Source organism: Aptenodytes patagonicus, chromosome 1 (assembly GCF_965638725.1).
Source record: "Aptenodytes patagonicus chromosome 1, bAptPat1.pri.cur, whole genome shotgun sequence".
NCBI lineage: Eukaryota > Metazoa > Chordata > Aves > Sphenisciformes > Spheniscidae > Aptenodytes > Aptenodytes patagonicus.
In genome coordinates, this window is record NC_134949.1 from 204,974,753 (window position 1) to 204,991,537 (window position 16,785).

General features: G+C 42.5%; 1 protein-coding gene across 2 annotated transcripts in view; it reads right to left on the bottom strand.

Moving 5' to 3' along the window:
• Positions 1-15,725, bottom strand: part of WASF3 (WASP family member 3) — a 77,866-nt gene extending 62,141 nt beyond the window's left edge. For both annotated transcript variants that reach the window (XM_076328049.1, XM_076328048.1), the window contains exon 1: positions 15,660-15,725. The gene's annotated coding sequence lies outside the window, so the exon portion shown is untranslated. The remainder of the gene's footprint in view (positions 1-15,659) is intronic.
• Positions 15,726-16,785: the final 1,060 nt, after the last annotated feature.

Consider the following 16,785-nt stretch of genomic DNA (forward strand, 5'->3'; position numbering starts at 1 on the left):
CTTTGTTTGGGGTTTTTTTGCAGGGTGGGGTGAGGTTGTTGGGGTTTCTGGGTGGTGGGGTTTTTTGTTGTTTTTTTTTTAAAGCCCCCTTTATGAGGAACCACTTAAAGTGTCACCTGATCTGACATAATACAATTTTTCTTTTAGCACAGTACAGATGCATACTGGCTTCCTCATTTTAGCAACTCTTGCTGCAGATTACCATAGGAATCCCACCTTTTTTTTTTTTTTAAAGGTTATTGCCCCCAACACTTAAGATCCTATGTTTTCAACTTACTGGCTGCAGAAATAATAGTATTTTCCATTAACTAGCAGTATAAACTGGCATTTCCATAGACTACTGGCAACACACTTCCTGTCTTACCAATTTTACTCCCGCCACGCAGGTCTACTTTAGAAAAACAAAAAAATTTCAAACCAGGTTTCATTAATGATTTTCTCTCCTCTTGATACACATGGAAGATCAAGCTGAGATCTCATAATTGCAGATACCCAGTAAGATTTAACTTTGTTACCCTTACATGTTTGCGACATTCACACCAATGGAAATGTAAAATTTGCATAAAAGTGAGATTTAACCATGCTGCTGGCATACACAGAAGAAAACCAAAGGGAACAAAACCTTCCACCTACCTCATTTTCAAGCATGACAATAGTACAGAGATGCCCTTCCCTTGAGAAAGGCTTTTATTTAGGAGTAGCCTATTATCAGGTTAACATGTAAGTAACTAAATGTTCTGCACCAAAACTACTACTTTAAAAGGGAATCTTGCAACTTTAAAGTAGACAGCTTAAGCTATTATTAGAACAAGCCCACATTCAAGTGCTTGAAAAATAAACAAATAATCAATCAACAGGACCCAGTAGGCAGTCATGGGGAGAAGGCATTTTCCCAATAAAAAGTCACAGTAACAATAACCGGTATCCACACAATGATCTTTGCCTTCATGTGGCCCACTGAAAGACTTGGGTTTAAGATTTTACAACTTGGATCAAGACAATTTTATAGACATAATCTTAGTGCTACAAAAATAGCGATGTCCTCCCCTAAACATAAAGCAAAAAAACCAGAAGTAGAACAAAACGTCCAACCATACACTAGCACCAATCCTCCACTGGTACTGTTTTACTGCATTTTTCAGGCAAATGGATCACTGTTTTTTGTGCAAAAAATGCATTAGTTTGGACTGCTTGCCAATGTGACGCCCATCCACAAGAAGGGCCAGAAGGAGGATCCAGGGAACTACAGGCCTGTCAGCCTGACCTCGGTGCCGGGGAAGATTATGGAGCGGTTCATCCTGAGGGCGCTCACAAGGCATGAGCGGGACAACCAGGGGATCCGGCCTAGCCAGCACGGATTCATGAAAGGCAGGTCCTGCTTGACCAACCTGATCTCCTTCTATGACCAGGTGACCCGCCTAGTGGATGAGGGAAAGGCTGTGGATGTGGTCTACCTGGACTTCAATAAGGCCTTTGACACCGTCTCCCACAGCATTCTCCTAGAGAAGCTGGCGGCTCACGGCTTAGACAGGTGTACTCTACGCTGGGTCAAAAACTGGCTGGATGGCCGGGCCCAGAGAGTTGTGGTGAATGGAGTTACATCCAGTTGGCGGCCGGTCACCAGCGGTGTTCCCCAGGGCTCAGTACTGGGGCCGGTCTTGTTTAATATCTTTATCAATGATCTGGATGAGGGGATTGAGTGCACCCTCAGTCAGTTTGCAGACGACACCAAGTTGGGCGGGAGTGTTGATCTGCTCGAGGGTAGGAAGGCTCTGCAGAGGGACCTGGACAGGCTGGATCCATGGGCCAAGGCCAACTGTATGAGGTTCAACAAGGCCAAGTGCCGGGTCCTGCACTTCGGCCACAACAACCCCATGCAGCGCTACAGGCTTGGGGAAGAGTGGCTGGAAAGCTGCCTGTCGGAAAAGGACCTGGGGGTGTTGGTCGACAGCCGGCTGAACATGAGCCGGCAGTGTGCCCAGGCAGCCAAGAAGGCCAATGGCATCCTGGCCTGTATCAGAACTAGTGCGGCCAGCAGGAGTAGGGAAGTGATCGTGCCCCTGTACTCGGCCCTGGTGAGGCCGCACCTCGAATACTGTGTTCAGTTTTGGGCCCCTCACTACAAGAAGGACATTGAGGTGCTGGAGCGTGTCCAGAGAAGGGCAACGAGGCTGGTGAGGGGTCTGGAGAACAAGTCTTATGAGGAGCGGCTGAGGGAACTGGGACTGTTCAGCCTGGAGAAAAGGAGGCTGAGGGGAGACCTCATTGCTCTCTGCAACTACCTGAAAGGAGGTTGTAGCGAGGTGGGTGTCGGTCTCTTCTCCCAAGTAACAAGCGATAGGACGAGAGGAAATGGCCTCAAGTTGCGCCAGGGGAGGTTTAGATTGGATGTAAGGAAAAATGTCTTTACTGAAAGAGTGGTGAAACATTGGAACAGGCTGCCCAGGGAAGTGGTTGAGTCCCCATCCCTGGAGGTATTTAAAAGACGTGTAGATGAGGCACTTAGGGACATGGTTTAGTGGGCATGGTGGTGTTGGGTTGACGGTTGGACTTGATGATCTTAAGGGTCTTTTCCAACCTCAATGATTCTATGATTCTATGACTGTACAATTAAGTGGAATTTTAATCTCAACTCCTTCTCCATCAGACTCTCTGCAGCTGATCACTTCAGGTCAGTCACTCTCTCTGCTTTTATTCAAGTAATTAACAACTAGCAATGGACAACATCATTTGAGTAATAACAAAAAGTACCACAATACTGCATAAAATTTTGGACAAAAGGTCAATGGAATTTCAGGTATCAGCAGAACTCTCTATTCCCCTACCAGCTTCTTGCTCTTTGAAAAATGAACTTGCCCCAAGGAGAGTTAGGACTTGTTCTTGAGAAATTTAAACCCAAGCATACTATTACACAAAGTGACACTGCACTGGCAATGGGAACGCACACAATACCTATTTCCACAAATACAAGACCTCTCCTCCCTAGTACAATCCTCCTTTCACTCTAGAGGGATTATGGCACTATTTTTTCTAAGCCAAGCCCAGTAAACTAAGATACAACTAACTAGGCCTAAACTAAGACTAAACTTTCCAAGTTCTTGTACAGTTACAATACAGCTGATAAATATTTCTCTACTGCATTCTAGTTTTTTATTAAATAGTAAACAGACTTATGTGAAAAAAGCTTAACATTAAATCTTGTACCAGATGCACTTCTGAAGAAATAAGAAGCAAAATAAAAGGGATTAGCCAGAATTCAAACAAAAACACATAAGAACGCACAAGAGGCATGTTTTCAGGTTTCATGCCCCTTTGCAACTTACATTCTTTGCCATCTCTTTCTGCATAACAGGGGAACACTGATTTAACAGCTCAAAGTTATATTATGCTATCAACAGTAAATAATTTTCATCCCCAAGCACAACCAGCTCTAAAGCAATGTATCTGTACATTAGGAACAAAAGGTATTAAAGATGAAAAGTAGGTGAAAACTATTACTAGATCAGTTTAGTGATTTTTAAAGTCTTCTTGGCTACCAAGAATCTACCTGGCAGAGACTACTCATTAATAAGGAAGAGAACTTCACTTTCTCCTAAGCCTTTAGAGCATCAGTATCTGTTCCTGGATAAAACTGCTGTAAATCCCAATCTTACACAAAACAGTTAACAATAACATTCATTGTTTGAGGGGAAAGGGAAGGACAGGGTACCTGCGGCTACTTGCATCCTTATGGGCCAGCTGTTTCGTAGGTCACATTCTTTTCTATTCAGAATCACCAAAAGTTGTTTCAAGCCTATAGGAAAACGTAATACTCAAGCTTCCCACTTTGGCCAAGTTTATTTTTCTTTTAACACCCAATAAGAATTTGATTTAAATCAGCAAGTCCTGCATGCTTTGAACCAGAAAAGGGGATCAACACTTCATTATACATATGCAGAAATGAGGAGGAAAAAGCATGGAAGGCATATTTTATAGAACACTAGTAGTATCATGCAAATGAACTAATCCACAGTGGAATTTAATTATTTCTACAGTCTTATCTTTCCTACAATTAGTTATTTTAGTATTTTATTCAAAGTGGATTTAGAAAACTCAAAAATACACTTCTGACAAAAGAACACTTGTCCTTCAAGCTTTGTATTTCAGACAAGCTTTTCTTTCCATATATTTTAGTTCTAAAATATCAGGTTGATCATCTTAAAGAGAATACAATAACTTTCAATAACCCTCAAATTCACTGGTTTTATTCCTCTACACTCAACACCTGTACTTTCTACCCTCAGTTACATCTCTCTGATGTTTCCCACTCAGTGCTAAAGCACATGATTTTTCTCTATCCTTATCCTATCCCTGTATTAAATGAACCTACATGAACAACTCTGGCTATCTGGGACTGTTCTATGCTGTATTTATTGTTCTGTAATGAGGCATAAAGAAAGTTATCTTTAACCAACAAAATCAAAGCTGTTCACTGTTTAGACTGTCTTCCCTTAGGTTCACATAACTTACTTCAATGTATTTTCTACTGCTTCATATTCAAAGGCATTAAGAGCTATAATTCTACCTAAGATGAACAAGAGTGGGGATACTCAAACTACACATTCATAGCCATGGGTCTTACAGTTAACATCACAGTTACCATAAGCATAAAATGAAGCCTTATTTATTTATATCTGAACCTCAACATTTAAGTTTAGGTTTGTAAAACTTCAAAAAAATTATTACAGGCCGCCTGTGTGCTTCTCTGGAGCCCAGTAACTTGGCTGAGGAAAACTCTTGCCAAGCTGTGATTAGCATTTAGCAGCTTAAGGGCTAACTGTGCTTGTTGTTTCAACCTTGACAACCAACTGTAGGCCACACCATTAAATTTAAGCTTCCAAAAGCATTTAACATTTTATTCTGCTGAAAATACAGTTTTACTACATGTTTTGAAAATAAAATCACTTTTTCCTCTTTTAGAAATCCATGATGATGCCAGACATATGCTTGTTTTCCAAACAACAACTGTTTAAAAGAAAGAATACTCTTTCTGATGTTCCTGCCAAAAATAACATTCTGTGGTTTAAAGAAATCTGACAGTAGGCAGTTCACTCAGTTGAGGGAAAAAGGGTTTACATTTCATGTCTTGCATCTACTTCCCTCCATTTTAAGTTTCTTTGGGGATGAATGTGGCAGTGGGGAGGGGTTGTGTTGTGGTTTGTTGGGTTTTGTGGGTTTTTTACATCTCCAAGCATTTCACTCTAAAAAAAAAAGGCATCTGTGGGTTCTACCAGAAATGACACGAAGCAGAAGTTCATCACAACACATTTCTTTCTTACAGGGAATACTAGGATATCAAAGAGAGTTTGAAAGGGAAGTAAAAGACGACTTCAGAAGAAATGGATAGGGGAGAGTTTGCAGAAGGAGGAAGTAGAACAGAAAATCCAGATGAGGAAGTAGCATACAACAAAGAACATTAACAGCTTCATCTTAAAATGTAGGACAGGGAGAGAAGGAGATGCATTTGGGGTTTCAGTTGCTGTTATCACAAGCAGCAAAAATACTACCTGCCCACTAAAGGTGGTTATTTCACCTCAATAGGCTCAGATTAAGAGAGAGAACTGGTAATAGAAACATGCAAATTGGACTATATTCTGCATAAGACTACTATTTCTGTACATTTCAGAAAGCCACCATTTTAAGACAAGGGTTAGATCTGCTACAATATTTGACTTAGTCCTTCATTCATTTTACTAGACATCAATTAATAACTCACAGAAATAGTAACTGGACCAATTTACTAAGTGATATAAAATATTTACTCAACTTGAAGCATCTAAGAGAATAAAAATTCTGGAATTTTCCCCAATCATGGAATTTTAATTACCGCTTCTCAGCAGTTTTTGCAAATAGTTATAAATCCCATTGAACAGAACCATGCCATCGCTCCAAGATACAGAAATTCCTGAAGGCTGCTAAACCTGCTCCAACATCAAGCCTAGTCAGACAACAGTTCAGCCAGCTGAGTGACCAAGAATATAACCTCCTACATGACAGCAAGCCACAGATCCATGCAAGCTTAGAGGCCCTCAGAATTGTTAGTATGGCAACCAGAATAACATTATTGCAAAGCACGTACCTTCTCCAGTAGAATAGCAGTATTTTAGAAAAATAAGGTCAGAATCCCAATGATCTTACAGTAGTATTTCAGATGCAGCTATTTCAGGCTAATAAAAATCCTTAAGACTAAAAATCCAACCGCTTATTAGTCTGCCAACATGGAAGCTTCTCCTGTCATGAGCAGTGCAAATCCAGCACAAAAATTCAGCAACTAGACATGAAGGTCTGTCTTTACAGCATTATTAGCTTGAGCTATAACTAGGTGTTGCTCTAATCTTATCTACACACTTGTGTAGTATCACCCACCCTGAATCAAAGGATGCTTGAAATTTCAAGATAGTCTACCAGAGTACGAGCAGTGTTTGATGACAGACACAAATGTTCTAATAGCTATATTTCATTTGAGGGCTGGAAGACTATACCCCAGTGCATTCTCCGACACTCCTCTTGAAGGCATTTGTACCTCATCACTTCAGCATTCAGGTATTTCACGCTTGCCACGCACAAGCTCTCCAACTCTTTACTTGCTATAAATATAAAGCGATTGCTACAGTGAAGCTGTACAAGGACCTGTAGGATTTGAAGAATGGAGAGCTTCAAGAGAAGCAAGCTGGCTGAGCTGAAGGAGACAGGATGCCCTCCATCTAGAAAAAAACTGAAGCTGCTGAAATGCTAGTTCCTGGTTCTTTCTGCAAAAAGAAGGGTGGATAGAAAGCACGTGGCTTGCACATCTGCTTGTCTAGCATAGCCTGGAAAATACCCTTCTCCCTACTACACAGTTAGATAACCTGAAACTGTAACCAAACCACTTGTATAACTGTACCAAGACATCCTCTTTAAATATGACTTAGAGTTAACTGCAGCCCCACTCGAGCCCCTGAATTGGCATGCAGAGGTTAGAAGGTATTTCAATATTCAAACTGTGTGAAAAAAACAGTAATACATATATGAGAGTGTCTTCAAATTCAGCACAAAATCAAACGTAGGCTTCATTTGAAGTGATGTGTTATCTCCTCCATGTTTGCAGCTGTTTAAGCATTCAAAGCAGCAGCCAAGTTTTAAAAAGAAAAACAGTACCTTCCCAGGAAATAACTCTACAATAAACCTGTGCTGATATGAGTTCCAGAGAATTTCAACATTCTGTAGAAAACTCAGCAGCAAGCTCCAACTGCTGTAGAAGAACGAACTAAAAAGCCACATTTTTACTAAAGCCTCCCTTCTAATTCAGAAGTTCAAACTCTTCATTTCTTCATTCACATGTAATGAGGCAGAAGAACTTCTCAAAGCAGCGTTTGCAAAGGCTGACTGAAGTTTCAAAATAAAATAAGCTTCCCAGGCCTTGTCTTGTAGTATACTAGTCCCCACAGCTGTCTATTGCTCTGTTAGGACAAAACCAAGTCCACAGCAGATGAATGGTTTTCCTCAGCATCATGGAATACTGATCTTTTCCACTACAGGATTTCAAAACAAACATCAAGAAATCAATTCCAACATTCACTGGAATACTGTTAACATGTTTTGATATATTATTCCTGTCACCCATTACATACACAAGCTGTCCAACTATTACTTGTTATGAGCAAAGTGGTTGCCACTATGAAGATGCACAAGAAACCTGGGATCCCTCAGCTGAAGAACTAAGGTCTCTGGCTATGAGGAAAGTACATGTCCTAATGCCATTTAATTTTCCAAGTCACAGGAATGCAGAAGAGAATCTGTTTACACCTTTACCAACCTTTTTTTATGAAGTGAGTTATGGATCTGAGGGTTATATACTGCTCACTTGCTCTAACAGGCCTCTCTGCTCAGGTACACAACAGTGACCCAAACACCACTGTCCTTACCTTACAGGACATCAAAAGCACAAAACAGAAAAGACAAGTTAGCCTCTTCTAACCTTCAAAGGAAGGCATTGCAACAAGAACAGCAGTGCTAGGCTGCAAGAAAGAGCTACTGAAGAGGTAGGAGTGGGCAACAGCTGCATACATCAGCTATGACTGCATACATTAACTATAAACCCTCAAATAAGGGAATACTCAAACTCAGCTGGCCATTACAGTCATCAGCACTGGAACAAATTTCACCCCCAGGTTCAGTCTGAATCCCAGTCCCTACTAACAGCTCTGTCAATGGTATCTTACTCTGCAGCAAGTGACAAGCAGATAACTGGTTAACCAGTCCATGGAAGAAAGTCCTAATGGTCACATTTTATATAACGTTCTCCACCTACAAATATGGCAGAGCCCCAGTAATTCCTAACTTACCATCTTTTTCACACAGCCTTAACATTATGTTCTCTTTGCACTGGCAACTAGACTTGAATAAAACATTTTTTATGAGATTATACATGCTTTTCAGTCTTCACTGATGAGGTGCTGTGGTCACTTTTAGTTTCTATGAATATATCAACAATGAAAGGAAATATTTTTGCACACGCTATCTTCTAAACAGTTGGTGAAACTCAAGTCCTCTAAGGCCTCTAAAATAGTACTGCATTATAACTTTCACGTTATCATAGAATATCCCGAGTTGGAAGGGACCCATGAGGATTATCGAGTTCAACTCCTGACTCCACACAGGGCAGCCTAAAAGTTAAACCAGATACCCAAGAGCACTGTCCAAACAATTCTCAAATCCCAACTGGCTTGGGGCCACGACCACTTCTCTGGGGAGCTTGTTCCAGTGCTTGACCACCACTCTCAGTGAAGAACTTTTTCCTAATATCTAATCTGAACTTCCCCTGATGCAGCTTTAAGTCAATCCCTCGTGCCCCATCACCAGACACCAGAGAAGACATCCGCACCTCCCTTTCCGCTCCCCCTCATGAGGAAGTTGTAGACAGCGATGAGGTCACCCCTCAGTACCCTCTTCTCCAAGCTGAACAAACCTAGTATCTTCAGCCACTCCTCATAAGCCATGCCTTCTAGTCCTTTCACCACCTTTGTTGCCCTCCTTTGGACACACTCTAGTATTTTGGTATCCTTCTTATACTGTGGAGCCCAAAACCGTTGGTATATTTTATTCCGTCAATGACCTCTGCCTTTATAATCTACCAATACATTAAGAACATTAAACAGGCTCCATAGGTCATGAAGAAAACACATTAATTTAATCCAGAATACTACTGTATGCCAAGATCCAACTAATTACCCAGCAACCTAAAGGACAAGACACTAAAGAAGAACATAGACAAATATGAACAGAAGTAGCAAATTACAGCATTCCAAGAAAAATATAACATCACCCCAATTCCTAACAAGGAGAGGCAAGTGCTTCCTGAATGAGGAATCTCTAACATATTAGTGGTAAGACAGTACAGTGTTCAGTATTAAGAGACATGCCCCTAAAAAATTAGGGCTTCCACTCAGGTATCCCAACAGGAAAATACATGCAGCACCCTTTGAGCATGGCCATCCAAACAGAGCATTTCAGCTCAACAAGATGCAGTAGCCTCTACACCTTACTAGCATAGTCCCAGTCCAAACAGCACCCTGTTTTCATATTGAACTGTCCAGCAAACACCTTAAATATACATAAAATAGTTACATGTGCTCATAGACAAGCCAGGAACCTGAAAACATGACAACATTACCTTAGAAAGGCTGAAGGAGCCAATTTCAAGGATATCTTGAAGAAAAAAGTTAGAAAAGACTGAATGACAGCAAAGTATTTCAGCATTCTTTACCTTATGAAAAGTATCAAATAGGCTTATGTAAAATTTCAAATGTCTGAAAAATTATAATTGCTAGCAGCACTTGCTACAAAGTTGAAGAATTTTTTTTATCTACCAATTTCATTTACATCATGCATTAAACAGCATTTTCACTATTTGTAATTTGAACTTTCCTTCCCAGTTTTGAAGTTCCATCAGCAAGCAACACAAGGCTGACAGAGGACACGAGAATCACCAAAATATATATAGAACTCTAAAGCAAGTGCATATTCAGATACCAAAAAACCTGCCCAAAAACACATTAATGCATAGTTACAACAGCCAAACAAACCTTAACTATGCTTTTACACCAGCACAGGAAGAAGCATAACCACTGCATAAGCCTCCAAAAAGTCTGTCTCATTTGAACTTAATGGTGATAAATATTTTTGATCGATGTAAATTTATCTGTGTGTACTGCTCTGTAAATGAACAATGCTTGACAGAGTTTTACCACAAGAAATTATTCTATAGTTTCTATATTGGGCAGATTTCTACAACAGATATGTGCAATAAAAGCTCGTGCCAAAGAAACAGTGAAATAGAGTTTTGATTTATGGAACTAGAGAGAAAACAAGCCAGGCTGTAATTCTGTGCACAACATTTGAAAATCTAATTTTTTCTTGTCCTGAAGAAAAATACATTTAAGTCAACCTAAAATTCTGGTTTTGACAGATTAATGGAAGTCACGACTGCCTTAGCATAGGCTACTTGCTATTTATATCAACTATGATGACTGTAAAATATGAACTCTGAACAGATTCAAATTACCATTGATATCAATACATACTTCATCTATGTCACTTACCAGCATTTTAAAGGTTGCATCAGATTCTGAAGACTATTATAAAACCTAAGTATCTACAGAATGCAAGATTAATTCAAAGACTAAAGCCAAAATACCTGCATGCCAGCCATGTCCAAAACACTTTTTAGTTATATTATGTTCACTAACGCTTAGCCAATTCTCTAACTCAGCACTCAATAGTCTGTATCAGTTCTTTCCAGTACTTCTTACCAAAATACTCTTGCAAGGAGGTTTTAAATTATGAATGTTTAGAAGAAAACCTACACATTAAGTATAATGTTTGATAGCATACAAATGATGGGGAAAGATTTTGCTCTACTGTTTTTGTTTTAGACTGACATCTGTGTTTAAAACAAACACAAACATCAATCAAGTTCAACCCGAATAACACTCAATTTTTCTGCTTTTAAAAGATATATTTCAAAATACAAAAGATGATTAACTCAGAGTTGAAGCATGCCTTCGAGTGGCACAAGTATAATGAATATTCAAAAATAAAATATTAAATAAATTTGGCAAAGATGTTCTATGCTTAATAGAAACACACATTGTCCCCTATTGCTGTATTTGGCTACCAAATCTCTGTAAGAATAAAGAGATTATATTTGTAACCAACAGGTAGGAAGAAGCTCCAAGAATCTTGAAAAAGGGGTAACTAAAATTCTGCTAAATGGAGAGGTCTACCAAAAAAAAAATCCCAAACACACAGAGCAATTGATTCTAGACCCAGAAAACACTATTAGTTTAATGGCAGAATATTTCAGTATGTGAAAGGAAAAACTAATTTGCAATGTGTTTAAGTTCAGAATGCCTATAAATCCCTAACACAAATAAATTTAGATTTATTTAAAAAAAACAACAAATCCAACAAAAGCTTACCATATTAACAAGCCTTCAACAAAAATTCTCCAGCTATCTCACCTGCCAAAAATAAAGAAATCAAACAAGATAAGCTCCTAATTTACAGCCTAAATGAGCACAAAGATTTCCATTTTGATCTCCAGCTGTTTCTACACACAAATTTCTTAATTTCTTCCCAGATGTTTTATTTCCCCTTTTGGCAGAGGAAGAAGAAATTACATCTATCAGCAGCTAAAAATATTTCAGTTATCCAAGTTTTCAAAAGAGGGGTGAAAAACAACAGTGCTTTTCCAGTTAAAAAAACACCCCAGTGCAACATTTCAACAGCTTTTACAACAGGCTAGCTTCTGAACAGTTAGATCTAAATAAGTGTGAGGGAAAGCACTTACAGGTTAAAGTTGAACAAATAAATCTGGTGTAACTTCAGGTTATTTTCATTATTATCTCTAAAGGCAGACTAAGTTCTCAGGAGGGAATGTAAGTGCTATAGCAGTTCTGCTAGAGAGCTAAGGCTCAAGATGCCTCAATTTAATTCTTAGTCAAGTCACTGATTTTCTTACATTACAGGTATTCTGTATGTGAGTCTTCCATAAGGAGAAGTTGTTAATACTCACCCTCTTTATCTGTTCTTTTAAGAGAATAAGCAGTTACAATCTGTGACCCGTAGCACTCCCTGTACAAGGAAGCTTCTGAAGGCAATATACAGTTGTATATAACACTGGAAGACACGTATTTGTAATCTGATCCTATTAATGATCTTTACATACTGAATGGCTTTACAATTAGAGAACTAAGAAATGAGCCTGATAAAAATAACTTCTCCCCATCAGTACTGTAAATGAATATCTTTCTGCTATTGAGGTAATTAACAAAACTTAGTATCATAACCCACTGGACACACATAGCCTGGTTAGTAACTTATGCTAGTAGTGCAATTCACCTGAGACACAGCCTGTAGCTCAATATCCTATGCATGCAAAAATAAAATAAAAAGAAGTCCCAGTAACAACCACAAGAAGTCCAAAAATTTTAATTGGAGCCACACATGAATCAGAAAGATACCAATACATCACCTGTGAATTAAAAAGGCCCAAAAGTGCTGGTATTATACAACCTGTATCAGATTCAAGCTCAGCTACCAGACCATACCAAGTACACACCACCTAAAGACAGGCCTGCAAGAGCAGACTGCGATTAACTGCAACAACATTTCTCGCCCATTCCTCACTAAAAGCAGCCAAGAGAGCTCTGGACGACGGTGATATGGGAGGGCTCAAAATAACAAAGATTTAACTGCATATATTTATCTTTTTACACCACCAGTCCTCCATGCAGTTCTCTCAAGGCTCTTTCCCACTCCAATTACTACAAATTACACCAAGATGTAACTGCCCATGCAGGAAGTTTAATCAAAAAGGGAAGACTTGCAAAGGCATGAAAGCTAATTCACTGTCCAGGTGACACTGATAGAGTGACTTAAACACTCAGCTACCATCAGCTCTTCTGGAATTCTTCAAAGTATCTGCTTTAGTTTGGTTTGGTTTTTAGAAATCCTGTCCTGCTCATCACTGTACATGAGAAACTTCAAAATAATATTTCTATCAGCTGTCACACAATGGCTTTTCTTCCTCTGTCCTTCATACAGGAATACTGCCTGCAGACACTATTATTCTTGTTTCAGAGAAACATATGGCATGTACCTTCTCACTGAAGAGTAAAGTAAATAAACCTGAGCTAAAGTAGTCACACCAAAGAGCAGCTAGTCTGTAAGAAGTTTATACTACTACTCCTAAAATCATAATCCTTTGAGGCATGTTGTACAGACAAGGCATATACTGAAAAACAAAGCAGGTTTATGCTGCTATTAACTATGAAATGTCATATGTGTTGTACCATATAAATCAAACATGAAGCCTCAATAACTTATTCCTGCTATGAAAGTCCCTTTTTAAAGCACAAGCAATTCTATTTCTGACATATAAAGTCATCTTTTATTACTTCCATGGACAAACAGAACAATTAGCAAAGACCATACAATTTCAGTAACTATTGTGTATAATCAAGACTACTGTTTCAGTATCTATCTGATTAAAAATTTTTTTCTATTTTTTCTTTATTTGAAGAAAATAGCCATGGAAAAGGAGAAGAAAGAGGACTGGCTCAATTATATATTATTTCATGTACAACAAAACCTCTGTGTCCACCGCCTAATGACTACATTCACACTGCTGCTAGCAATACAAACACAAAACTAATCCTCCAGCAAGCAATAAGAAAAGTTTGCATTGCACAACTCGTCCCCAAAATTCAGCTGGAAATAAATCGAGCTTCCAAATTTCTCAAGGGGAACATGGTCTGGTCCTAGTCTCAACTGAAGAGCTGCAGATAAAACACCCTTCTTACAGGACTTACTGAAAGCCATATTCTTACTGAGTAAGAATGACTTAGGACCTTTATTTTAGTGTAGACAGATAACTGTCCTTCCACCTTAGTGTATTTTCTTCCAATGAGAACTTAAAGGCAAGAGTAAGCTGTAACTGAATGCAACACCTAACAAAGCTCAGTTCCACAGCTCAAATATGGGGTTTAATCTTGAATCTTTAAGTCTGCAAGCACTGTAACTTTAATCTAACAGGTTTCCAACTTGGCTATTAGTCTACATAGTTATTCCATATCACGTCAACCTCCATATATTAGAGGCCACACAACTTAGCATCTGAGCTACAGATCTCTGTAGCACAGAAGAGCATGCTGGAGGATAAGAACTGCAGCCTTATTCCATTACTTCATTCCCTTCTTCAAGCACACACGCTATTAACTACTGTGGAAAATACTGTATCAGGCAAAGTCAAAACAACAATCTGTCTCATATAAACCTAATATTTTTTGATTCCTTAAGTAAAGCTTTAAAAAGAAAAAAAAAAGACCAGTCTTGCATGATACACAAGGCAAAATGACCTCCTCCTTCTCACCCTCAGATTTCAAGTCTCTTGAAGCTCCCAGCTGCTTTCATAATTTGCCCCCCATCTTTTCCTAATAGGAGTATTTTCCCCTCATTCCCTGTAGTTTACAAAAGAAGCACGAAGAACCACAGCTAGACAGCTGCTTCTTATTCCTACACAAACAGCACACAAATTAAACCATTTGTGCTTCAAATTATTTTCTATCAAGGTATCTCACAACTGCATCCAATAACCCATCGCTCAAGTACTGGCCCCACTTCACAGATTGTTGCTCAGCCTAAAACTATCAGCCCTTCTCCTTTTAGTTATCTGCAGCGATTACTGAACTGTATTGGAAACGAGAATAATAAATAAAGCATTTCTTAACTGCTTTTTGGATAGAGTTAGACATTCAGCAGTTGCAATAAATCCCTGTCTTCACATGCCTGCGCTCACTCAGACTCCCAGTTTCTTCTCAGCGACACATTCACTTAAGAAATAAGTGGAAAAAACAATTAAGCTCCAAAAAACAAGAGGGGGGGGGAAGGTTTAAAAGTTCCTGAGCTGTCAAGGACTCCCAGCACCCTTCGAAGCCAGCCAAAGACGATTATTTTTAAGTACTGGAAGACCGCTGGACAGCTAAGGAGACTTGCCGGTGTCACGCCGCGGTGCTCGTGCAGGGGCCACTCACGGGGGAAACACAAGTGGGGAAGAGGCCCCCGGACTTGCGGTTCTCGGGGCTGGGCGCCGTGTTCCCGGCAAGAAACTCAAGTCCGGGGGCCTCTTCTCCGACCCCACGCAGGGGGGGCTCCGCAACCCCCACCCGACACCGAAAGGGGGAAGGGGAACGCGCCCCGCGGCTCTGGGGACCGGCGAGGGGCCGAGGCCGGCAGGAGGGCTAGAAACAAAGCTTCCTCCCGCCGGCTGAGGCGGGAGGGCCCCGGGACGGGTACCTCAGCCCGGGCCGGAGAAGAGCGAGAGGCCCCGGAGCCACCCGTCGCTGCCCTCATCGCGGCTGTGAGGAGAAACGCGCCACCGCCGCTCTAAGGGGGCTCCCAGAGGGCAACGGCGGGATTATCCCCGCGGGCGGGCGGCGAGAGACCGTTAAAAAGCGGCTGCTCCCCGTCAGCGCTCCTCCCGGCGGCCGCCGGGCTCCCGGGGGGGAACGGACCCCCTGAGCGCCACCGCCCTCCCTCCGCCACTGCTGAAGGAGGCGGGAGCACGGCCCCGCACCCACCTGGCGCCGCTCTCTGTCCCGTCCCGTCGCATCCCGCGCCGCCGCCGCTCGACCGCTCCAGCCGCCGCCGACCGCCTTCGCGGGCTAAGCCTCCGCGCCCCCCGCCGCCGCCCCGCCCCCGCCCCGCCCCCTTAGCCACGAGCCCCGCCCCTCGCCTCCCTTTTGGCCCATGCCAAGAGGGGCGGGGCAAGAAGCGCCAATGGGAGCCAGCAGTTCCGTGCACACATTGCTGATCGGCGTGAAAAGCATCCAATGAAAATGCCAGGAGGACGGGGAGAGCTGTCAATCAGCGGCCCCTACCTGGGGTTCGCAGGAGGCCAGGCCGGGCCGAGCGCGGGGGAGGGGAGTTTCCTCCCGCTGACCGGCGCGGCCGTCCCTTCTTCTCCCTCCCCCGCCACCCTGGGCCTCGCTCACGCCTCTCGGTGCGGCCGTCGAAGTCCCCGGGGTGCGGAGGCAGCCCTGGGGCTGCCGCCGCCCGGCCGCCGCGGGGCTGTGTCCCCCCAACATCTACGTGCCCCTAGGGAGCAGCCACCTCTTACCACGGCGCCACGTCGGCCCCGCTCCTTGCCCCACCGGGGGGCCGGTCTCACCCCGGCTCCCCAGTAGGCAGCTCAGCAGCCTGACCCCGGTGCCGGCTCCCGAGCAGGGATTCCCCCTTCCCTCAGGGCTGCGCTCTCCGCTCGCATGCAGGGCGGAGGTGCGGGCTGCTGTGGCCCTGTCACACCTCTCCCGCCCCTGCCCCTCTCCGGCCGCCCCTTCCCACTCAGCGTCCCGGCTTCAGGACACCCATGCCTGGTCCCTCACAGCAACGAGGGCCGTCTTGGGTCTCCCCCACATTCCTCGTTGCTCATGGGGCCTGCGCTCTCATCCACCCATGGCTGCGGCCCCTTTTCCGCCTGCCAGACGCCTCTGCCCTCATTCCTAACCGCCACAGGCATCCCACCACCACCACCCCTGCCCTTCGCTCGCCCTTGCGACCCAATTCCTGCTGAATCCAGCTTCTAGTCAGCCGGGCCCCAAAAAGGTTCACGTTCATACAGACGTGCACCCTCACGCTGACAGTGTCGGTGGGGCTTGTTCTGGGCTGGCGGCGGGGGGCTGGCGGGCGGCGGGGGCCTTTGCCCCA